This window comes from Arvicola amphibius, chromosome 5 (genome assembly GCF_903992535.2).
Source record: "Arvicola amphibius chromosome 5, mArvAmp1.2, whole genome shotgun sequence".
Lineage (NCBI taxonomy): Eukaryota > Metazoa > Chordata > Mammalia > Rodentia > Cricetidae > Arvicola > Arvicola amphibius.
The window spans coordinates 155,624,982-155,651,479 of record NC_052051.1 but is presented as its reverse complement, the minus strand read 5'-3'; positions in this window follow the sequence as shown (position 1 = coordinate 155,651,479).

Sequence of the window (26,498 nt, the reverse complement as noted above, 5' to 3'; positions counted from 1 at the left end):
CCATAGTCCCTGCCTCAGTTCCTGTCTCCAGGTTCCTGCTCTGACGTTCTTTTCTGATGGTCTCTGTACTCTGCGAAGTGAAGTCAACCCTTTCCTTCCCATGATGCCTTTGGTCATGGTCTTTAACACAGCACCAGAAAGATGGATGAGTGTGCCTTTCTCACAGAGAATTAAATTCTGGCTGACTATTTGATGCTGAAGCATGAAGAACATCTTTTATATTTATCAGAGTTGATTAATATTTTCATTTTTATTATTGAAGTATTTTAGCTATGTATGTACGTGAACCTGGGCTGAGCATACACACACCACAGGTGTGCAAGAGCCAGAGGAGGCCAGAGAGGGTTTGCTCTGCCCCAGGAGCAGCAGGTGTCTGTGAGCACACACAGGAGTGGGTGCTAGTAAGTGATTCCAGGTCCTCTGCAAGAGCAGTAAGCGCTCTTAACCACGGAGTCATCTCTCGCCCACTGATCAATATTTCCATGTTATAACTCACAATGCTTCACAAAATGGCAGAAGTGTATTTGGGATCATTTCACAAACTGTTTGGAATTCTGGCCTTATCCCAAGGAAAACTCCACTTAACTTTTAAAAATGGAACTCTAGTCAGCAATTGAAACAGCAGTTATTAAAATCAAACATTCAAATACAGTCCAATTTGATGCTTCTGTGCTGAAAAATGATTAAAAATTATTAAAAGTCATTGTTTTCATTTGGGGTAATTGAAGCATTATGTTTCCAGGAAAGCAGGACACTGCTAGCACAGTGTATATATAACTCACGACACACGAGAGTCTTGATTCTGAGCCTAGGCATTCAGCCCGGCTTCCTGACATTGGGCGTTGCAGTGGCATGCACAGCACAAAGTGCACACATTGTGTGTCTAGAGCCAATGCAGCATTCAAGCTGTGAGCTATATCACACAGAAATGCCTCGGATTTGCTATGCATTTGAATTTGAATTAACTTATGGTCTGTACAAAGTCAGAAATCTTTCAATGTTTTCAAACGTATGAATACTCCCATGTTCAGTTGAACAACCCCTCTGGGGATCACAATCCGGTTTAGGGAGCTCTGTTCTAGATGAAACTTCCAGAAACAAGGGGAGGCTGAGGCATGGACGGGCACCGAAGCATTCCAAAGACAGGGAGAAAATATTATAACGGAACATAGCACTGTGGCCTTTTGGGAGCAGGGAGGGCTGCTGCACTCAACTTTCAAACTTCCTACTTTCAACACCAACTGTCAGAATTATTCGGCCTTTTTCCAACTTGGTTTGCAAAGACAATGGTAGATATATTAGAACTTTACTTCACAGTGTCGACGTTACAGGGTGTGTACCAGAAGATACAGTTCAAAGGAATAGTGATCTGAGCAAAAGTGACTTTGGGGTAATAACTGGGGCCTCTAAGAAGGAACAGTGCTGAAGCGATGGGACGATTGGATTGGATGATAAACGGTAGTTACACTCTAAGTAAACCTCAGACTGCGGTGACTTCATCAACAGTTGGTAATGCATGGTTACAGAGTCGTCGCCGAGGTGGTGGGTGGACAAACATTTCTGTGTATAAATACAGTTGACTTTGTGCCACTTATCACCCATCAGTGGGAAGGGCCTGACCTCAAGAGGGGAGGATGCCTGTGGGTCTGGGAAGATAGGCCTCTTTCTCTGTCTCTCCCTGTCTCCCTCCTTCTCCCCCTCCTTTCTCCCCACCTCTTCTCCTTCCCTCCTCCCATGCCTATCTCTTGTCCAACCTTTTGACATAGGATGTTATAAACATTGAGTGGTATCTAGGAACTCTTTTGTAAACACAAGTCTCACCCAATCAGAGGGGCGATAACCCTTTCCCATTTTAGATGATTTTATCCACTTCTTGCTTTTTCCTCCTGACTGTCTGTGGCCAAGACAGATGGGGATTCTCAGTTTTGGGAGAATACAGAGAACCAACTCCTCAACATTCTGAAGGAGGAGAAGGAGGGGAAAATAAGGGAAGAGTTGGTGGGAGATGGGAGTGTCGGGGCTGTTCTGCGCTCCTCCCCTCTGATAGCCTTCAAACCAAAGTAGTTCTGTGAGTGACCTGCAAGGAGAAATTTTTAGCAGTTAAAAGTATTTTAGGTGATTTAAAAATAGAGCCAAGGAATAAATCTTAGAGAAAGAAGAGAATGTGGATTCTGGAATGCCCTGTGGTTCTTGAAATATGAATAAAATGACTTCCTGAAGGCGCTCGACAAAACTGTTAATCATTCACTTTTCAGTCACAATATTGAGTAGGGTCCCAGGCGCCTGTCTAACAAACAAGGCCATTGGCATGAGTAAGCTAAACTGGGCATTAAGTCCTCACACACTTCCAGCCTGTCAGAATGGCCCAGAAGCTTTCGGGATAAATTCTTTGCTTGACAACTCTATTGTAATTAGCCCACAGGGCTGTCCACAGTGCCCACCTCTGCTTGCTCAGGGGTCCCTTTCTTCAGTACTTTTCTAGATTGGATATTTTCATGTAAGGTTTTCAACTACATAGCTCTGATGGTCCAGGTGCTCACACTTGACTCAAAGGGGGAACTTGGGAATAATTAAAACCTTGGATCTGTTGAAAGTCTAGGAAAATGAGTTGAGACTCTTTATCTCTAGCTGCTCTCTTCTTTAAGAGAGGGATTTAACGGAAAGAAATTGCAGTCCCACCGGCTGTAATGTGGCACACAAAAAGTCTGTTTTCAATGAGGCAGCTGGTTCACGTAGTCACTCATCCCTTAGTGTGTGCTGTGTACCTGCTGTGGAACGGGTCATGTGCTGATGCGCTATGATCTAAGAGAGATAGAAGTTATGGCAAGGTGGTGGTGGCGCATGCTTTTAATCCCAGTGCGTGGAAGGCAGAGGCAGGTAGATCTCTGTGAGTTTGAGGTCACCCTGGTCTACAAAGCCCGTTCCAGAACAGCCAGAGCTGTTTCACAGAGAACCGTTGTCTCGAAAAACCAAGCAAACAAACAAATAAAAAAGAAGCCACAAGTGTCACCATGAAACTTTCAGTATTTTACATTTGGTAGCACAAATAGTCATGTGCCCGTATAACTTTATTGTAAAGCAAAAGATGATATCCTGATAAAGGGAGGGATAAAGACTTTAAGCTGAAAAGGCTTGGAATTAGAGCAATGCTTTGAGATTAAGAACACTTGCTCTTCTTGCAGAGGAGCCAAACTTGGTTCCCAGCCCCCACATGGCATCTCACGAGCATCTGTAACTCTGATTCCGAGGTATTTGATGCCCTCTTCCTACCTTCAAGGATATCACGCATGTACACGGCACATATACACATGCAGGCAAAAACACTCATAGCATAAAATAAAAATAAGCAATTTTTAAAGAGAAGAATAAAAAGAAAGAGGACAGTGAAAAATTCTTCACACAGCAGCTCAAATTTCCACTCAGAGTAAGTTCTAGAGAATCGGCATGGCTCTCACGGTTAAGAATTCACTGAACAGTCATTACAACATTGCAGACTTCATGCTTGGGAAGGCAAGGAGGTGGGAGATTCTGGCACGTTGAGAATGATTGCAAAGCCTCCCTAAGGTCTTCTGGGATATTCTTTTAATGTCTCTGGGAGCTTGCTGACGTGGCACGGAAGAGCAGAAAACTAGCTGCTCTCTAGTTGAATAAGACATACTTATTCAATGTGGTGTGAGAGGCATGGCGTTTGAAGACAGGTCCTAGAGAAGAGGCATGGTGAAAGCAAGAGAGGTGACCTCTAAGTGTGCAAGAAGGGCTGCCAGGGGAGGTAGGACATAGACAAAGGTAGGGACTCAGTGCTTTGTGTGGTTTTCTTCTCTGATGATGTCGGTGAACAACAGCTAATAAAGAATCCCTTACACAAAGCACAGATACCACCCCAGCCAGCCAAGGGCCTGGGATACACTTCCTGTGAACTGCCCGAAAAGTTATGCAACACGTAGGCAAGAGTGGAGAGATAATGAGATGCTACAATAATTGGCCAGACCGAACGCGGAGAATATATTCATCACGGCTGTGCAGTAAGAGTGATGAGGAGCGCGGTGAAACAGACTCCCTGGCAGAATAAATATGGAACAGTTATGTAACAGGTCTGGCAGAAGCCGTATGTAAATAGAGTAACTATTAAGAAAAACAATGGAGGATATTCTAGTCTGCCCTCTGTTGCTGTCGTAAATACCAGACAAAATGCCGCTTGGGGGAGAAGGTTTATTTGGCTTGGGCTTCTCAGTCACACTCTGAAAGAAAGTCAGGGCGGGTATTTGAGCAAGAACTGAAGCTGGAACCACAGATCCACAATGCTTACTGGCTTGCTCCCAGGTACATATTCCGCTGCCTTTCTTACACAGCCTAGGCCTGGTCTGCGTAAGGTTGGTACTGCCCATAGTGGACCCTCCTACCCCAATTAGCAATCAGGACAATGCTCCTCCAGAGATTCTCCCAGGCCAATCTGATAGAGGCAACTCTCAATTAAAGGTCCCGCTTCCCATATGTGTCAAGTTCACAGTGAAGATTGCTCATTCCATATAAGATACTCTTATTAGTTTAAAAATATTGGCATCCTCTTTGAGGCTGTTGTACCTTAGCAGACACTCAACAGATGCATAGCAAGGCAAGGAACTTATTTAGATGCACCTTCAGTTCCAGGACCTGGACATGGTGTGGGCCGCTTAATTATCGCTCCTGGTGATTACTCTTAGGTTCATGTGCTATTTTAGGATGAGAGTCCTAGGCCAGAGAGTCTTTCTGCTCATCTTTGCTATACTTTTTTTGGTCATTTGACAAGGATCTCATGGGACAACAGACCCGCAGCTACAGAATGCCATGGGCACAGAATCACAGGACACAGGAAACTGTCCCCGACCACTCTGCTGGGTGTCTGCAGAGGTGTGTGTATCAGGCATGTGTTGACTAGAAACACTTATATCTCTAATACACTGTGTTCCCCAGAACCCAGTATGCAGGCTGGGTCTGACTACCGTATATCACTTCTGGTCCAGAAGGCTGAACACCTCTGGGTGTGCTGGTTGGAATAAAGCTATGGAACTTGATGCTAGGATTTCATTGTCACATAGTTCTATATCTAAAGCCATGAGACAACTTCCAGGACCGCCTGAAGACATGACACCACCAGTAGATCAGGGCTCTGGCATGGTATGTATCTCAGCTGTCCCTCTGTGCATCCCTCCCCGATCCTGGTGACAGAAGCCACCATCTGTCACAGCTGCTCAAGCCCTCCATCAGTCCTCTTCCTTCAGAGCTCAGAAAGGGTCTTCCATGGCTTCTCTGGCAGATCAGACCAGGCACAAGCAAGAGAGACCATTTTTCTTTGTATTTGAAACCACAGGAGGATGGAAAGGCCCTGTAAATACAGCCTATCGTGAATATTTATATCTGTGGCTGCAGAGAGAAAGCCCACCTGGAAGAAAACAGAAGAATTCAAGTAAATAAGGGAAGGGAGAAGAAAAGGAAAAAGATTTAGGGGGAAATAGAGCAGGGTTAATCTTTCATGTTGAAAACGGGTACTGGTCAAGAGAAAACCAGCCTGTTGAACAGCCAGGGCTATTAGTCAAGAGCTAAATGTCACTCAGATCCAGCCCCTGTGAACCACAGTGTGCGTGCGTGTGTGTGTGTGTGTGTGTGTGTGTGTGTGTGTGTGTGTGTTGTGGGCATGCATGAGCTTGTGTGTGGCTGTGGCTGTGGCTGTGGGTGAGACAGGATTTGCCACAATTTTATGCATTTCAAATTGAGCCACACTGGCCTGGAGATGACCTGCCATGAGGTTTTTAAATTATCTGTGTGCGCACACTCTGCTTGTTTTGGAAATGCTCTAAATAAAAATAATGGACTGTCTTTTAATAAGTCTCATTGTGAGGATTCCACATATCACACAGCGCGGTGCAGCTGGGAGGCAAGCAGCGGGCATGTGTGATCTCCCTGGAAGAGAGACAAATGGTGCTGCGGGGAGCTCCATCCAGGGACGGCTGACAGGAAATGGCATTCGCGAGCTGACACATCTGTCAGGGTGCAGAATATTGGCACCTGTCATGCAATTCAGTCATGACTTTTAATAAAGCTGCTTTCCCTTAGGTAAAATTGCAACTCGACTGTAATATTAGCTGCAAGCTCGTCTCATGTTCCCCTTCAGAGCGCTTTTGTACGTGAGGCGCTTCCAATGAATCTGGGCGGAGAGCTGAAGAGGTGATGTTTACCAGCTTGCTGCCTGCCCAGAGCTCTGGATCTGAAAAAGATGTCGCCCTGAGTCTTCCATCCTCCCCACCCCCCTTCCTGCCTTTCCCCACTCCTCCCTTCTGTGGTTCTTTCTACCCCATCATATATTTTTTTTCTTTACCTTCCCACCAAGTAAGTTGGATTTTTCTGTGTATTTTCATACGACTTTGCCCTTCTCCTCCTTCCCTCATCCCCACTTCCCTCCTTTTGGCTGGATTGTTAGTTGAGTGATTTTAGCCCTAAGAAGTGTGGATATCATAAAAACTGAGTTGGGATTTGTTGGCTGTCAGTCAATAAATCAGTCAGAGTTTAATTACCAGGCATGTGAGGGGAGGCAGTGACAGGCACCAACTCAAGCTGAGACTGTTTCTTTTGGGGCAACTTCTATCAAAAAGGAAAAAAAAAGCAAAACTAAAAATAAGGTGTGTGTGCGTGTGCGTGTGCGTGTGTGTGCGCGCGCGTGCGCGCGCGCGTGTGTGTGTGTGTGTGTGTGTGTGTTTGAAAGCTAAGGGGTAAAACAGAAAAATGAAATAAAACTGTTGTTCAGAGACATGAACACTGAGCCACTCTGTGGTCACTGCCAACCTACGGACTTCCCGTGTTAGGAGAGCGGACATCACTTTAACAGCATCCCTTAGTGGAAACTTCTTGTACAGCTCTGGAGACATCACCAGCAGAGGGAACACGATTTGCATGCTATCCAATGTCCCTTCCATTTCTTCATCCAACACATAAACATCTTTCTGTAAGCTACTGAAGGGAACAAAAAAAAAAAATCTGTCGGGTGGAGATCTCATGCCTACGGCCCCTACAAGGAGAATTTGGGACAATGTGCTGAACTAAAGGGACAAAGGAGGTGCCCCTTCTTAACATATTCCTTGTTTAACATTTCTAAGAAACAACCACTGCTAGCACCCAAGACTCACGCCCTTCCCGCTCTCCCTAACCACACTGTGTTAAGGATCCCAGGTCCAACAGCTTCGAAACAGACATTGGTATTGTTATTGTGTGTGTGTGTGTGTGTGTGTGTGTGTGTGTGTTCCTTTCTCTTCCAAAGGCAGTTCACACTCAGCACGGGTTTTATTTTTGACTAGCTATAAGAAATGCCATCTCCTACCTGTCATGTGTCATGAAGCTGTGTGTGCCAAGACACTGCAGAAGATTTTGACAGAAAGGATGTTCTGTTTCCTTTGAACTGTTCTCCGGTGGTATGTCTCAGTTTGTCTGTTTGAAATCCTTTGACCAGTTTAAGGAACGGTGGGAATCTTTGACTGGAAACACTGCATCTCTGGCTCAGAAGGCAGGCTTCTTGACTAAGGAGGGGAGAACAGGGAGAGCCAGAATGGACAGATGATCTCCGATGGGGAGAAAGCCTATTGTCTGGGATGTTTTCCAGCACTGAAATTTCAGGGGATTTTTATGGAGTTATCCTGGATCTCCTTCTACCTCTATTTCCTGGAGTTCTTCGGAATTGCATCATTATTAGAAGCACTTGCTTATCTACGCAATGCAAAGGCCTGGGATTTTAATACATGCGTTATAAAGGTTGAAGACAAAAGATCAGGCAAGGAGAATGGCGAAGCCGCGAGAGGAAACACGATGCAGGACCTAAGCAGAACCAGCAGGCTTCTGGCTTTTGCCAATTCTAATTTGTGAAGAAAAACGTTGGCAGTTTGCCTGCAAGTCTCAGGCAACAGCAGCCACTCCAGTTGAAACTGCTCTTAAAAACAAAACTGAAAAAGCCAGGCAAAACAAACTGAAACGCTCAACCACCTGGCCGGAAGACTGTCTGTGAGCACGGCCCTGTGAACTCTAAGGTGGAAACTGCTGCCTGCTGCTCCCATTCACTTTTGATGGATTCCGTCCAATGCCTCAGTTTCCCTTGCTTGTAGAATGCCAACGGTCTCAAGGGTCTAGTAAATTCCTTGCTGGTTTTCTGTCTAGGTCACAAGCGGTTTCACTTTGAATAAACTTGAGAGCGATCACGCTTCGTTTAACCAGCGCATTTTGGTTGCCTCGGTGCACACCTCGCAGCCTCCACCTCCGTGTAGCCATAAAAGGCATCACCAGGCCACAAAGGGGGCGGAGTCAGTGAAGCAGCTTCTCCTCGGCTTCCTCTTCCCTAATATCTCATTCCGTGTTAATAACCTCCGATTTTGAACTTCCTGAAAGATTTTAATTAAAAAACAAAAATCTCTCCTCTCTCTGGTTCTCTTTCTCATTCTCTATCTCTCGCTATCTCTGACTGTCTCTGTCTTTCTGTCTCACTGCCCCTTCCTGTCCTGCATCTTACTTTAGAGCCCCAGCTGACCTGGAACTTACTCCAGAGCCCAGACAAGCCATTAACTTCTCATCATCTTAGCGCAGGCTTCCAGGTTACAGGAAAATACTGGGATGTGCTAACAAGGACAAAATTATAAGTCAGTAAAGGTTGCTATAGTAAGAGGGTGAGTGACTTCTTTGTCTTCTTAGACACAATTTTGATGGCACATAAAAGTCTAAATGGAGCCAAAATCCCAGGCCACTATGAGCTATTGTGAAATATCAAACCATTACGAACCTAAAGAGAAAAACGAGGCTGTGAAATTTAAGGTAGAAAAAATAAATAAATTCATCCTATTTTAAATTAACCCAGAGGAACAGCCTGTGGGATTTGATAGTTTATGTTGTCCAAAAGTATTCTGGGGCTCTTTTGCCACTATAGGACACTTATAAGCCACTGAAATTGTGCACAGAAAGGCAAAAGCATCATTTGGGAGGGACTCTGAATTCTTTATGCATCTTTCATTTTCATAGACCAGTTAACTAGGGCAGGAAGCAAAACGTCTACAAACGTCAGCTAGAAGCAAGCATTGCCCAGGAATCCCCTGGGAGCCCTGCTGGACCTCTGGTGGGATAGACTCCCCAATCTGCTCGCACACTGACTCTCTCCTTTATTAAGGCAGTCTATGAGTTTGGACCAAGAACTTTCTGTGTGTGCTCCAGTGAGTTGAGTGAGTTGTGTGTGCAGATGTGGATGTGAAGTTGTTTACTGGAGCACAAGCAGCATGGGAATGACTTCACCAATGGGGAAAATGATGACCAGCACATAAACCAAATCCTAGGTAATGGTATTCTGTGAAAGCAGCATTCAAAACTTCCCAGAGCCTTGGATTTAAATGCATTTTCCTGCATGTTATTGAAAATAGTTTCAAAAAGTTAAAAAGTACAAACATTAAAATTTAAGTAAATATTTTATTTCAATGAATCTAAGCAGCAACAGCTTTCTTGTACTCTGGGGAGGCTCAGTTATAAACTATAGAGGTTAAGAACCTGCAGCGTTGACATCCTTGAGTGAACAGATTAAAGACACACAGCCTCCTAGCAAGAGATGCCTGGCCGAGAGGCTACACAGTGACAGTATGCTGATGAACAGGGAGTTCCTTTAGTTGCTGGGTCAGGAGAAGTCTCTCAGAAGAGGAGCTATCTGAACCTCAAGAGCTACAAGAGACGAGGTCGGGGACTGAGGCGACAGCTTGGGGTTCTGGGAAGTGACACAGAGGCTGGCATTTCTGGAGTGCATGGAATGAGGTCAAAGTGCACAGGGGAAGCTGAGACAGGTGGGCAGAGGGAATCCTGTGGGGTGCCAGGCACCATGGGCAGAAGTTTGAATCTTCTTCTAAGTTTAATAGGAAGCCACAGGAGGGCACCAAGATGAATTGACTTGATTTGAATTTTAACATGATCATTCCAGCTTCTATGTGCATAAAATTATTAAGAGGCCCAAACTAAAAACAAAGAGATCAGCCCTGGGGACAAACTACTGGAATAATACAGAGCCACCACAGTACCTGGAGAGTCTCTTAGTGGCCTCACACTACCCAGACTAACTTCTCTTCTTGGGGGTAAGATGTTGTCATTTGGTCTGTGGTGGTTGCTGAGTAAGGGGCTGGAAGCCTATGCAGAATCGCACATCCCTACATGTATGTACCGCTGCTCATAGCTCACCAGCTAAAACAAGTCACTTGGAGAAGCCTAATATCAAGGAATGAATACATGTTGCTATTTTCTGCAAGCAGTAGCAGAGAGAAGCTGGTTAGAAGTAAGCATGGCATCTGACAGGTATGTCCAACCTTCTGACTCTGTGATATGATCCTGTCATCTTAAAAGTGCACACTGTAGAATGTAACTGAGTTATTGAGTTACACACACACACACACACACACACACACACACACACTACATTTGTGATTTTTGTGCCAAGCTGATTTCTTGTGCTTTTGCCATCAGAGACTAAGTTTAGACACACCCAAGGCTGTCAAAGGCAATTTTTGGATTGGGAGGCTGAGCAGCAGCTCTGATGGTGCTGCCTCCTGTTGGTTGAGTGGAGAAGCTGAACCGTTGGCTTCTTTCCTTTGATGAGCAAAAACCACATTGCTTCCCTAGAGCCTCTGACTGGTAGAGAACACAAATTAGGAGACTTTAGGCTTGGACTAATGGGCTCAAGAGCTAGATGACGTCATTAGGTCATGTGACTGGCTTTCCTAGGGCGAAAAGGATCACATGCTCTTTCATCTTCTCCAATCACCAAAAAGCCACTTTTATGCAAACCCCATAAGATGGGAGCCAGGCTCACGGCTGATTCACACAGGCTTCTGGCAGTTGTTCCTGTCCCTGGTGCCCCAGCCAGCTCCCCTCTGGGCTGTGATCTACTTCTTGGTATCTGCAGAAGTTTTGGCAACAGAGTCACATATTTCAGGCCATCTCCATGAATACCAGCTTAATCCTCAAGTTCCACCTCATGGACACTTCTTGCGCTAGCTGAAGGATACCATAGTGAGCTTTGTTTGCAAGACCAGGTTTGGGAGTCACGGAAGTTCAAGCAGGCCATCTAGGTTTGCAAGCTGTGACTAGAAGGCCAACCTCCGTGTTTGTCCCCACTCCTGTCAAACTCCAAAGAGCGGGGTTAATGTCACGTGACCAGCAATGAGTTTATTTTACAAAGTTACATGGTTAGGAAGAAAGCTCAGTTACTAAAGTTCTTGTCTTACAACAGGACCCAACATCCATAGAAGAAAACTGGCTAGGGAAGCCAAGACAAGAGGATTCTGGGCATTTCTGGCCAGTCCCCCTAGCCCACTGGTGACATCCAGGCCAGTGGGAGACCTAGTCCCCCAAACAAACAAAACAAGCAAACAAAAAACCCACGCTCTATAAATCTTAGGGTTGGTTCTCTGGCATCACATGCAGGGGCTTGTACATACCCATGATATGTTCACACGTACACATGAACATGCACACTCACATACACACCATACACACATTTGTAAATATAAACAAAATGTTATCTTCAGAATTCTCACTTCTGGGGCTACCTGTATGACGGTAACCTTGAACTAGCAGAAACCTGTCTAGTGGAAACTTTCCCTGGGTGCAATGCGAACAGCCTGATGTTTGTGCTCAAACTCTTCTTCTTCAGTCTGCCATGTTGAATTAGGTACGCACTCAAAATACAGTTTTAATACACACGAGCACTGAAATCAACAATTTTCTAGTGGTGTGATAACATGGAGTTGTTTGCCTGCAAGGGCAGAGTGGTTGTAGCTAGTTCAGGGCAGGTGTGGGATCCTGAAAGCAAAGGGAGGGGAGGGTCGCAGGTAAACAGCAATGTGGGCAGCTCTATGCAGTCCCACCCCTCCAGTCCCTCAGGTTCTCCTCCACAAAGCCTACTTCATTTTGTTAATTCCACTCCTTCTGGTGAGACCAGCTTCCTTCAAGCTCGAGCCCTTGCCTCTAAAGAGCAGCTCTTGGCTCTAAAGTCTCCATCACTGCCTCCCCTCTCACTGGCATACACCAGCCTGTACCTATCATCCATGGGCTGGAGACTGGAGGGTGAACGACAGTATTCATCTAATCCCCAGTGACCCGCTGTTGGCTGGACAGGAGCAGATCTCCAGAAGAACATGGCTGTTTCCTGGAGTGGAGATAAACAGCCCTGGATCTGCTCTGTCCTCTCCAGTTTATACACACCACCAAGAGGCTCTTTGTGTTGTTTACTCTGCAGGAGATTTTAACTTTAACCTCAGCTCTGTGAGTTACTCATGTGTGTGTGTGTGTGTGTGTGTGTGTGTGTGTGTGTATACTAGCACATGTGTACGTGTATGAGCATATGTTACTTGGTTAGGGTTGCCTTAACTCAATACATACAACCGACAGCCTATGTGTCTGGAGGTCTGAGAGCTAAGGTCTGCAAGGTTGATCCTGGTCTTTCTCTTATCTTCCTCGGTGCTGGCAATGGTCGATATCACTTGCCCTGTAGAAGTATTGAGATATCTCTGGCTTCATGCTCACATGGGCTTGCTGTGCATGCCAGTCTCTGTGTCCACACTGCATGCTTATGAAAACATGGGTCATATCACGGATGAGAGCCTATCTTCAAACTTGGTGGCCTCTGTAATGACCTCAGCTTCAAGGAAAGCCACACTCTGAGCTATCAAAGATTTCAACATATCTTTTAGGCAATTTAGCCCATAAAAAAGGTGTCAGACATTTTTAGAAGTTAAAATTAATGGAAATGTTGAGAATTAATGTTGTTCATGCCTCCCTGCCTGGAAACTGCACCTCTTCAACTGCTGTGTGCTTTGTTCTTGTGCTCTTTAGCAATGCTAAGTTTGGGGAATTTTTTCCTTTATGTGTGTTGAGGGTATGTACATCTATACATGAATAGGCATGCCTGTGGGCATACATACATGTCCTTGGCTGCAATGCATATATGTGCCTGTCTGTGGTGCTGGAGATTGTTTTGAGAAATCCTTGTCCACCTTATTCCTGGAGGCAGGGTCTCTCACTCCAAGTCAGAACTCACATATATGGTTCATTATGCTGGCCAGCTTACTCTAGAGATCGTCCCATTCTGAGAGTGGAATTAAGGGTGGGCCACCACACACACCAGTGTGTGCATAGGTTCTGGGGACCTGAGCTCTGATCCTCATGCTCTGCCACAAATACGTGACATCAGCCATCTCCCCAGCTGGAAGTCAGAACTTGCCGGCTTGATAGAAGTCTTGCAAAGCCCTGCCATCAACTCTGCTTTGGCATCAGGAAAAAAAAAAAAAAAAGAGGTAGACATTGTTTTGTGTGATAAACAGGAACAATTACCATACAAATGTCATTTAGAATGTTTTCTACTGAATTGTATCTTTCTTGAGAATGTTTCCTTAAAAATTATTACATATTTATTTATTTATTTATTTGTGTGTGTGTGTGTGTGTGTGTGTGTGTGTGTGTGTGCCACAGCAAATGTGTGGAGTTTGGACAACTTGAGAGAGTTGGTTCTATCATCCCACCTGTGGGTCCCAGGGATCAAATCTGGTGACCAGGCACTTTTACTTACTGAGCCATCTTGTCAGCCACTTGAGGATTCTTCCTAAAGGGAGTATTTAACCAGGAACTCACCCACTGACTATGTGTAAGTGTGATCATGGCCACACACAAGCTTGAAACTTAACCTAACATTACTGTTCTCACACAAAAGCTCTCGTTTGAGCACTCTGGCTTTTGTGTTCCATTGCAATCAGTTGGGAGAAGTTGGAAGATCACCTAGTCATGTTATTCATTCTTACAATTTCTAAGAGCAGAAAGATTAGTTTTCCTTCAAAAAGGTTTAACTGGGCATCGAGCCAAAACCGAAATAGTGTCAGTGTTTTCTTTGATCTCAAAGCGACCCGTGTTCCTCCAGTGAGTTGCTGGGAAGACTTGAACCATCTGTGAGCATGGGGGATTTCTGGAAATCCACCTCACAGTGTTTGGTGCTTTCAGAAAATTTCAATACTGTTTGGGGGAAGGGAGTGTTGGCCTCCAGGCTGTATGCTTCCTGTGAACATGTAAACATTGCCTTCTTTTCTCGGGAGTGACAGGAGAAGAGAGTGTGTTCGGGACGTACTGGCATCAGTATATTGTCACAACATGAGATGGGGCTGATGTGTCTCTAACAGTCACCCCTTCCCACTCTCAGAAGTGTGGGTCCACATGGCAGGAGCTGCTCTGAAGAGGCAATGTGCCCTACACTACTAGGAAAGGGTCCCTGGGTTCCAGTGCCATCAGGTTTGACAGTACCCTCTGACATCAAGGATGACTAGGCTTCCTGTATCCTGGAGTAGGCACACAGCCCCTTAGAGGGAGATCCTCTTACATCATCTTGAGGTCTCAGAGAGTCGCAACCAAAGATATGAACCCAGGGATGGTTTTCTGGGTTTTGTTTTAATTTTTAAAAATTTTATTATTATTATTATTATTTGTGTGTGTGTGTGTGTGTGTGTGTGTGTGTGCGCGCGCGCACGCCTGCGTGCATACACATGTGGGTACCTAGTACTTCCAAAAGAGGTCCCCTCATCCCTTAGAAATGGAGTTATGGAGAAAGGTGGAGCTGATTCATGTGGATGCTGTGAACTGAAGTCTGGATCTCTAAGAGAGCAACAAGTAATCCTCACTGCTGAGCCCTGTGAACCCAAGCTTCTAAAGCTTTATTTTTTTCTTCTGGCTTTACTGGGTTTTCCATCTCCAACATTTTAGCGTCAAGCAAAACTCGCTTATTCCAAACTTCTTGTATTCTTTTATGTCAGGACAAAAGCCATGTTAGAAAGAACACTTTTTTTCTAGACTTTTTCTCATCAAGGATTTCCCCTAAAGGCTGAAGCCCCCTGGGTTCATAGAACCCAATATTCTGCTCCACCAACAGACTCAGGGGAGAGTGTGTCCCCATTTTCTGAGCAACAACACATAGATAAAAATGTCAAAGCCTGGCAGCCCATCTTCAGCATATGTGCTTCTATTTATGAAGACACTTAGTGTGGATTTAGTAAGTTCACCACAAGGCTCCAGGGGCACCTGTCTCTTTAAATCCATCTCCTCCCAAGTGAAATTTGTGGCCCTGATGAATGGCAGAGCAGAGTCATCCATAAAAGGGCAGAGGAGAATCACACTCATTTGCATACAGTAATTATTCTGTGAATCAGGCCACCTTTATTGCTGGCAGAAAATCTACTGTCAGCATTGCTCTGTAGATCAATTTTGAAACCTCCACATCAGAGAGGAATTGTTTGGGATTCTGTGGCCCAGCATTTCTGCCTCCTGCCTTCTGGTAACCATGTTTCTGGTCCACCAGCCTGTGTCTCTGTCTACCGTGTCAGCAACGCTGGGCGATATTTCTGAAGAGTTCTCTTGTAGGCAGGCTGAACCTGAAAAAGCATGGGACCCCAAGGGCTTGGTAGACTCTGTTTCTCTAGAGTCTACCTCTCCACCCTGCCAGCCCCGACCTATACCTGGCAACTCTAGGTGGCCCTACCCTGGAACCAGAGATGGAATGGAGTCTGTAGATGGCTTTTGTCCTTTCCTTTACAGGAAGGAAGAAGGAACCTTGTAGTGGATTGGAGAGAAATATCCCCCATACTCTTGTACACTTGAATACATGGCCCTCAGTTGTTGGGAAGGGCTAGGGAGTACGGACTTGTTGGAGGAACTGTGTCACTGGACGCAGCTTCGAGAGTTAGAAGATTTATGCCGTTTCCAGTCCTCTTTTAACTTCTGCTTGTGATTCAAGATGTGAGCTCTCAGCGTTCTGCTTCAGCCACTAAGCCTACTGCCTGCTGCCTGCTGCTGTGCCTCTCCTCCACGACAGTATGCCCTATGAGATCTTCCTTTCATAAGTGGTCATGACCTTTAGCATAGCAACACGGAAGTGACTAATATCAACCTCATGTGTCTCTGGTTTTTGGATTGTAGGGAGGTGAAGATGAAAGGAAGTGAATTTGAGCCCGCAGACTGAAAGAGAGGGGACTTAAAAGTTATAGGAGCCCGGGGTCCCCTGTGTACATCTCCAGAGAAGTGTTGTAAGAGAAGCTTCATCTGGAGCGTTGCTATCAGCAAAGCCAAAAAATCAAAATGGCCCTACAAGCTGGCTCAGCCATGTCCACTGTAGCCTGTGTGCACAGTCTCCTTCTGAAGGCACAGAGCTGTGCTGAGTCAGAGGCAGGAAGCTTGGCCATGTCCACTGGGGCCTGTATGCACAGTCTCCTTCTGAAGGCACAGAGCTGTGCTGAGTCAGGGGCAGGAAGCTTGGCCATGTCCACTGGGGCCTGTGCACACAGTCTCCTTCTGAAGGCACAGACCTCCACAATACACCCGTGCGGCTGGTCTAGAGACCAGAAGGCCTGAGGGTTGTGTGCACCAAGATCTCCCTGGCTATCTTCCACTCACAGCAAACCCTCACAGAGGATAGCAGATGCTGCCAACACTTGGAACACACAACTGGAGGGTTGCATGAAGTCATCTGACAGCCACAAGGAGGAACAGGGACTTTGGTTGTTGTCCTGGTGCCTGTCTCTCTCAAAGAAGTGCTGTTAACAGTCTCTACCAAATCCCAGGAGGATTTAAACTCTCTGACTCTTCACGCTGTATTCCTCTCCTTTCAGTCCTTCTTCTTAATGTAGCAACAAAAATAAACCCTTGTACCAGGGGACAAGCCAGTGAGGTAGAACAGACCCTGGAGGGACTGTCAGAGTCCATCGCGAGGTCCCCAGAGCAGTCAGGTCCGCTGGGCAGGGGGAAGAAGGGCAGATGTCAAGGGCAACAAGCGGTGAGGTCAAAGGTTCTGGACTTGGAAGACAGTGGTGGATATACAACCTAGTACATGGTTGCAAAAATAACCACTGAGTTTACATGTGAAAGTCATTAAAATAACATTTTTCACACATATGCACACACACACTATATATATATATATATACACACACACACTATACACACACACACACACACACACACACACACAATACAAAATAAAATATCTACTTTAAAAGGTTTCTATTTGGAGCTGGAGAGATGGCTCAGAAGTTAAGAACATTTGCTGCTCTTTCAGAGGACCCAACTTCTGTCCCTTTTGTTCTGACCTGACACACAAATAAGGTAGCTCACAGTCCCCACAACTCCAGCTCCAATATCCCTTCTTCTTCCCACCATGGGCACCCAAACCCATGTGGGAGACACTTTCACTGGTGCTCATATATGCTCATATACACACAAAATAGAAATCTTTCAAAAAAAAAAGGTCTTACTGTTTTGATGACTAAGGGAACACAATGGTAGGGGGTTATTATTAAAGTGAGAAAAACAAAAAATGGCCAAATATGAAGAACTTGGATGCATGACAGCGTATTGGATGAGCTGGCTCCATCCTCTTTTCTCAGAGGTGACTTGGGTGTGTTGACCACATGAGTTTCAATACACGTAAGTTTGTACCAGGTGAAGTGTCTCAACACAAAACACACTGGAACCAAACCATGCTTTAGTTCTTCATATCTATCTAAATTTATGATATCTTTTAAAAACACAAAAAAAGAAACATTTTACTGGTTCAGCAGTAAGCCCTATAAATACAGAGAGTTCAATGAGGATGACAATAGTTACCAAATGTATATGGTAGTATTACTTGTTTAAAGAGCAACTACAGCTGGGCAGTGGTGGCGCATGCCTTTAATCCCAGCACTCAGGAGGCAGAGGCAGGTGGATCTCTGTGAGTTCGAGGCCAACCTGGTCTACAAGAGCTAGTTCCAGGAGACGGGCTCCAAAGCTACAGAGAAACCCTACCTCGAAAAACAAACAAACAAAAAAAACAACAAAAAAGAGCAACTACATTATTGTTCTCTCTGGTACAAAAATATTTATTTTTATATATTTTTATATACTTTTCCAGTTTTTAGGTAGCTTTTCTGATACTGAATAACTTGTAAATTTACTAAATGTCACAGAATTAGATAAAATTGGAAGGGCACATTGTACCACAAAATCCATTCCTAACTCAGTGCCTTTAGTTGGCAACATCGTGCTGAATTTGTTGTTCATTTCCAGAGCCCCCTTTGTAGAGTCAAACTGACAGCAGAGTGTGGCAAGGTGCTTTTCTAAGTAAATAATGCCACCACTGATGGGACAAGAGAGTCTGGGAAAGACTGACAAGACAAGTTCAGCTTCCAAAATAACAAAACAAGACCTAGAGTCAAAACCAACTTCAAAACATTGAGTGACTTGCAAGAGGAAACCTTCCCACGGATCTATGTTACTCCTAATCACAATTACAGTAGTGGTATCAAAATATAAAATATAAACATTCCCAGCAAAAATTATGAGGAATTGAATATGCTTTCCAAATTAAATTTTGCTTGAATTTTTAATTGTTGTTGATGTTGTTGTTTGAAGATGACATTTCTACCAATCTCAAAAAAATGTTTACGTTTAGTGACATGCAAAATTCTCAGCTTCATTTATACCCTATACCTTCTATGGATGTTGTAAATCACCAAAACCAATTTCCTTATCATGAAAGAGAGATACCGTATGAGTCAATGCTCATTGTTGTGTCCCTAAACAATGCCAAGTGCTATAGCAGACTCTAAGGATGCTATGTGCAGGTGAGCAAAATAACAGAGCCCCGCTCTTCAAGGAGCTATGTATCAGTGAAAAGGACTGAGCAATGACTACCCAATTGAGTGATATTTCCAAAAAGCAGTTTGGGGACACAGAATAGTGAAAGGGAGGGAGATGATTGGTAATGCAAGCTGGGCCATTTCATGTACCATCTGTTGAAGGAAGACTTGTAGTTAGGGTCTTCTAAGAGGAAGGAAAAACGAACCCACAGATCATAGCTGGTAGTGGAGTCACTCAGGACAGTGGAGGAAAACACCAGAGGCTACAGACTAGGGAACGCTACAGCTCAGTGATTCGTCAAGGGCAGGTGAAGGCCTGGTTTTGTTCCTATCACTTTCAAAAGCTGATTGAAGGTGTAGGAAGCAGCTGTCATGTGATTGACCCCTTTGACTACTGGTGAGAAAAAGGGTGCTGAAGGCATAGTGACCGCACAGATGGAGCCTGAGCATGAGTGGGATGAAGGCTTAGAAGATAAGGAGCAAGGAGACTCAAGTGAAGGTACAGAGGTCCTTTACTGTAGGGAGAGATCTCCAAGAGAACAAAGGTAAAGCACAGTGACCAAAGGGACTGCGATCACTAATACAGGGGTGAGCCAAAAAGTGGGGTGTCTGAAAGTTTGAGGGAAGAATGGGCATTCCAAGAGGGTCAACCTCACTAAGTACTGCAGAGAAACCAAGTACCGTGAGCACCAAGGAGGAGCCAAACCTTTCAGTAAGCTGGGGAGCTCACAGAAGCTGTTGGATGAAAGGCAAGGATAAAAATCTCCACGGTGTAGGCTGAAGGGAGAGTGGAGTCTAGAACGGTACTTAGCGAGACTGCAGCATGAGTGGCGATGTCTGCCATGGGAATGGTAAAGGAGACAGCGACAAGACAAAGGCTCTACTTTCTGAAACAGTCTTGCCTTCTAAGGAGGACAAAGCATGGAAGAAAAGGGGGCTGTGTGAAGGAGAGGAGGTCTTGGAAGAGCAGAAGAACTGGTGCACATAAGTTCAATTCACTGCCTGCTTCCCTGGAACAAGTCACCCCAGCAGTGGGTGAGGGCTTGCTAGATGGGACACAAGGTCACTTACAATGACCTTTTCTCTCCCGTCTGTGAGATGGGGCTGTGATCTGGGGGCAGAAGGGGATAGCAGAAGTTATACATTTTGAAAGTGCCATTGGAGAACAAAACTGACTTGCATCGTATGGAGGTTCTCAGCCCTCCCTTTAGGTTCGTAGTGACATTAATAAGAGTTCAGTTTGCATGGCCAGGTGACTTATCTCCAAGGATATATATGACAGAGAATTAAGCTAATTGGGTTTCAGAGAGAAAAGGAGGAAAGGGAATTGAGGATTATTTCCCAGTCTATGGGATCTAAGGCTGGAGAGGCAGGAGTGAGGGGACAGCACTCTGGTTCATGGATGGTGGAAATCCATGGAGGTGGGGGTAGCGCAGGAACACATCAGGAGTGTGTGGGCGTCACAGACCAGGATCCTGCCACACCAAGGCAGAGAAACTGTCAGGATACTGAGAGTTTAGCAAAGAGTCCAAATATCAAAGGGATGGTGGTGGTGATTCACTTCTGCAATGCTGCCAAGTCCAGGGACCTGACATCCATCTCAGGACCCATGCAGTAGGAGAGAACTAGTTTCAGCAAGTTGTTCTCTGACCTCACATACTCTGTGGCACAGGAGAATGTGTGTGTACACATACACATAAACACACACACACATGTGCTTGTGAATAAACATTAAAATGTTGAAAAGACTTAGGAAAATTGTACCGTTGACTTGAGAGCCTTGTTCAAGGCCATAGAGGAGGAAGTGGAACATTATGTTGAGAGAAGCAGATTGTGCGTGTGCCTAGATATCACACCCCTAAAACTACTGGGGACTCAGAGAATATCTGGTCCAGGAGATCAGAGGAGCAACAGATCTTGGAGTTTTGGGGAGGGTACACCAGGAAACAGCATGGAGAGTCCTCAACAGATGGGCTGTCCTCCTCCTCCTCCTCCTGTGGTACCTATGGCAGAGAACATTCCATCCAAAGACATGCTGGTGAGGCTATGGGAAAGAGACAGTTTTAACGTTGCTGGTGGGAACATAAACTGTTCAAGGCAGTATGCAAATCAGAATGGTGGCCCTTCAGAAAACTAAAAATAGATCCACTGTATGGTCTGGCTATTCTATTCCTGGGGAAAATACCCAGAGGAACCTGAGGCATGGGGATGCTTGTTTATCTTATTTACTAAGAAGTGAGTGGTGACAATCATTAAGGCATGGAACCAGCCAAGGTATCTAACAACAAAAAGGAGGAAGCACTGCTTGTATACACAGTGTATCCATTGTATCCACAATGGAGTTTCTTCAGTGATAAAGAGTGAAGCTACACCAGAAATGTGAGCAGTTAGAGAGTGCCAGGCTGAGGGACATAACCCATCCTCAGAAAGGCAAACACATATTCTTACATTTGTGAAACCTAGCTTACACACACCTGTGTGCACATATATATATATATATATATATATATATATATATATATATATATGCATGATATGAAAATAAATATGGGGTGATTTAGGAGGAAGAGGGCCCTGTTCAGGAGAGTGAGAGGGATGGGAGCCATTAAAGGGAGTCAAACTGTTTGAGAACACGCTGTGCTTGAAAATCAAAATGAAGTCATCACTTTTTATAAAACAAACAAAACCACTACTCAAAGATTATTTTTCAAAAAACAAAACTGAGAGGAGCCTCTTGGATTCTGGAAAACACCCAGCTATGAGGTAGCTGAGTGGATTTGCTTACTAGTTACTAAGGGTCATCCAAGAGCCTTGTGCCCATCAAAAAGACCGACAAATTTTGACCTGGCTGCCAAAAGGAACCAGAGGAGCCTTGGAGCCAAGGTCTGACCTCTGAAAAGATGGAGGACCCAGAGCTTGAGGTGGCAGGCTCTGAGCAAAGGAGGAAGTAAGGGCCTGAGTGAGAGAAATAGAGAGAACAGAGCATACTGCCACAGCCCAGGTCTGCTGGCCTGTAATGAAAGACAAGCACGAGAAGACTCGTTCCCAATTAGCTTGACATGGGATATGATTCAATTAGAGGAAAAGTCATTTTGCAGCCATTAAAAAATAATCAAGGACTTCAGAATTTACTCATTACTTAAGTAGAACCAAGAGTTCCCCAAGAAGGGACAATCTGCCAAAGTCACTGGCACAAAAAGAGGGAAAAAACCATCAGTTGGAAATAAAATTTCACGACTTTCATGTCCTGAGGTCAACCAGATGTTCCTGCCAAGGATAGGAAGATGGTTAGAGATGGGTCTGCAGAAAGACCATCTTCCCACTCATTGTGTCTCCTTCCTAACAAAGCCAAGCAGTTGGCTTTGCATAGATTGAGCTACCAACCAAATATTTAGCTACTCACTATAAGTAAAAGGCAAATGATGAAGGGAAAGGGACTAGATAAACAGTACTACCAAGAAAATGAATATCAGAGACAATAGTTCAGCCTACAGACAACTTTGTTCTCAAATTTTCATGTCGATACTACAGTATGCTAAAGGTTATGCTGTGTCAGAAAGTAGTAGGGTACCCAAAGAAAGTCTCCTGAGACGAGCACCCACCTTGATTCATATACAAGTCACAGTCCAAAGTTTCTACCACGTATCGTTTTTTTTTTTTTCTCTAAGTTTCTCAATTCTTATGAATTTTTAACTCAATCAAAAGAGAATCAGCTTAGGGTCTGGAGAAATGACTCAGCAGTTAAGAGCATTGGCTGTTTTTCAAAGGACCCAAGTTTAGATCTCAGCACCCACATGGTAGCTCACAACTGCCTCAACTCCAGATCTGACACCCTCTTCTGGCCTCCATGGGCAGCACAGCACTCAGATGTATAAGTGGGCAAAACACCCATACTATACATATAAAATGGAATAATAATAACTTCCAGAAAAGAATCAGCTTAAACTATATTCCACTATACTGTGGTACAATATAATCCCATAATGTACAAAAATAGAACTTTTGGCCACAAATGTCTCATCTCGGCATAGGTGGCTTCTTTTGATTCTACAGTGGTTTACCCCCTACCTTTAGCGTGTTCCCATGTGGACAGGGAAAGTTCCTCAAGTCAAACTCATTGCTGCATGAGGCCTATAGTAAAATAGTGAGCAACCTCGTTCTCAAAATACTGCCTTTCCAGAGAGGAAAACAGAATCCAGCATTTTCAAGTCCCAGAACCAGTCTAAAGTCCAAGCAACCCTAGTTACGTTACAGAAACTCATTCAATCCATATCTCTCCACCTTCTCCCACGGCTGTGCACACCCCTGATGCTCATATCAATGCTGACACCTCTAGACTGAAACTGTACCACACCTCTCATGTGCCAGCACCTAGTCCAGCCAAGGAATGCAGGAAAAGTCTACAGAAAATTGTTTATTCTTTTTTTCCCTTCCCTCCTAGCAAGCAGCTTGCCACATCGGGGCTCTGCTGTTCGTTAAAATCAAGCTGCCAATATGAGTGTGCTCGGATTAGCCCTTCCTGTAACTGCACCAATACCAGTGTTTGCATTTCTCCCAACCGAAAATTTGTCAGAGAAGGAAGGCATTAAACCTGTCACTGCAGATAAAGATCAGACATTTGATTTCAAACAGAAGAGGCAAACATCCCACCTCGGGCTCTATTAACTCTGGAGTACACTGTTCTAAGTCATGTGGAGAACTAGACTAGATTGGGATGGGAAATAAATCCGAGTCTGCCCGCCATCTCTGTGGGTGGAGAGGATATGAGACTTTGAACAGAAATCCAGAGCCGAGGAGAAAAAAACAGCAAGGCCTGCTCATCTTCTTCTGAGCACAGTTCACAAAATGAGAGCATCTATACAAGTCACAACTATTTACAGGAAATCAAAAGCTTGGGAAGATACATTGAGAAAACTACTGGATATTTCAAAACTTTAGCTATCTCCCAATGCCTGCATATAATCTTGGAAGCTGGTGCTGTGTTGTGGCTGGGGAGGAGGCTCGGCTTTTAAGAGCTTGCCTTGTAAGCGTAAGCACTGGAACCTGAGTTCAGGCCTCGGCATCCATGCTAGAAAAATAAAAACACGGTGGCACACTCGTAGTCACACGCTGGGGAACAGGGAAGGCAAGGACAGCAGGGTCCCTGTAGCTCACTAGCCTGGCAGCCTGGCTTCTTTTCAAGTTCTGGGTCAGTGAGAGACCCTGTCAAACAGAGCAAGATCAATGGTGCCTAAGGAACGACATTTAAAGTTGTCCTCTGACATCCTCATTCGTGCATAGACACAAACATACACATAGAGGTGCGTGTGCTCATACATCAAAAGAAAATACTGATAAATAAAATGTAGATCTTCAAACACCTCCTCCTTTGGTCAGAGCCCTCTCCGGCGATACGAAACCTGCGTGTTTCCCTAATCACTGAATAATATACAAGTCGCTGATCTTAACCTCAACCTTGAATTTATGTGGCAGCTTTTTCCAGGGGGTTTGATCATCAAGAAGATTAATATTCATAATATTTCGGTGACACATTAGATGGCAGGTACTATTATCCCCATTTTATGGATCCAGACACTGGGGCAGAGAGAGGTTAAGCAGCATGCTGAATATCACAATGATTTAATTTCAAGCGCTCGAATTTAGTATACTTCTTATGATGTATGTTACTTCTGAAGGGAAGTGTGAGGTGGTAGAGCAGAAGTCTGGAATCAAGGCCGCAGCCTCTGCTCAGGGACTGACTCATCACACAGCCTTCGGCAAGTCATTTAACCTCTCACAATTCTGCCTCCACATTAGGTAAAATTGACAATTCCTACCCTCCATCCACACCCTGCTGTGAGGATTAATGAAACGAGCCCTGTGCGGTAAGCCTGTTGGTAGAAGGGCTCTCTATAAATACAAAATATGCTAAGTGCCTTCTCAGAGGTCCTGTGGGGTTGCACAGCCCTCGGGAGACACAGGAGCCATGTGGTGCATTTGAATAGGCTGTCCCTAACTGTCCCCAGGGAGTGTCCCTAGGGTCAGTGAGGCACAGACTCACCGTGGCCTCTGTTCCCCCCTCTACCAGGAGAAGCTCAGGTTGCAAAAGTCCTGTGGCTGTGGGAATAGTGTGGTCACTTTGCTTTTGTGGACTGGAAAGGGCACATCCATGGGAAACCACTCAGAAGAGAAGCCACATGCAGAGGCTAGCCTGGAAGGTTGCTTTGGGAAATCCATTCAGATCTTATGGGTCTAGAAGCCCCGGATAAAATTCTAAAAATGGAGTTGGAACTGCTTTTGCACCTCAACAATGCCTGGGTGACTCTTGCCACTGGGCTACATCCCAGAGTCTATCAGAATGGCCCCAAATCTCAGAGCCTTTATAAGTACTAGCCTATAGGAGCAGGAGAGGCTGGTGGACAGAATCTTCTCATTTGAGATAGAAAAAGGAACTGGAACTTAAAATGCCACACCACAGGCCACACTTTGGACTTGAGAAGGGATAGAGGCAACATCGTTCCTCTGTCCCTGTCATTCCGCAGCATTCTGTGCAGACGGCGTATGACGACTTAGGTCCGTACCTCTATCCCAGAACCTGTTTCTTGGACTCCAAGCTTGCAGTTAGAACCTCCTTTGGGAATGAAGTAAATATCTCTGATGCATCTAGCCCAGCACTGCTGACCAATCATGGAACCTTCCCTGTGGAAGGTTCCCATGGTCTTTTATGTCTCCATGTGACACCTTCATCTTTTAATGACTCACATTTGAACATTGGACTTTTCTCTCTCTTGGAACCCATGTAATGTAGATCAGACATGCACAGCTTGTCAGGAACTCCTCCTACCACCTCCACAGCTATTGCCTTTGTCTGACCCACCAACTTTCCCAAAACCTCTGTAGTACCAACTGATTCCTCCCCCTTCCCTCCCTCTCCCTTCCTCCCTCTCTCCTTCGCTCCCTCCCACCCTTCTTTCTCCCTCTCTGTTTGTGTGTGTGTCCCTTGTCTCTCTCTTCTCTCTGAAAATGAATCCACAAGCCATCACACCATCATTATCTTAGGACAAGATGATGTCCCCTTTTTGTCCTAAGGCCTGCATGTCCTCCCGCTTCATTGGAAGTTGCCGCTTATGCACAACCAAAGCAGATCACTTTCTGGAGTGCCAGGATCAAGTCTTCAGTCCTTGAACTTCGCTAAATTCTACTTAACCATAGAATTAGCCTAAGGCAGGGCCATGCTATGTCACTTTCTCAGGCCTATCTCCAGAAATAAAGGGCCTTAAGCATCAGGTGTGTGTGTTCTGGTTCTGGAGCCTCCGTCTGCTACTGAGATGTGGGTATAGTAAGCCTCTTCTGAGCCTGTGTGTGAGAATGTTCCAGGTCAGTCCCCAGATTAGGGTTACTGGTTTTCCCTGCCATTCTGACTTGCAGATAGCACTGTTTCCGTAAATTTACTTTGTTTTCAATCTATGAATCTGCATTCAAATCTGCCCTGTCTTTAAGCATCATGACACATCGCTAACACTATGGCCTTCGGTAATCTTGCTTTAACTTTTCATCTGGGAAGATCTCATCTCCATCAAGGGGGCATCAGGGATTAGGAAGTCATCATAACACTTTTGAAGGGACACAGTTCGATGACAACATTCCTGGCATTCTTGCCCGGTGCGGGTGATTTCACTCTTGATTATCCTCAAGTTGGAGGAGGCAGGCCTTGCTGTGTGTTTCACAGGTTGGAGGAGGCAGGCCTTGCTGTGCGCTTCATGTTGCTGCTGAGGCCACTGCTCCACTGGAGCAAGGCAAGCACTGGAGTAGTGGCCAGAACACAGTCGAAGG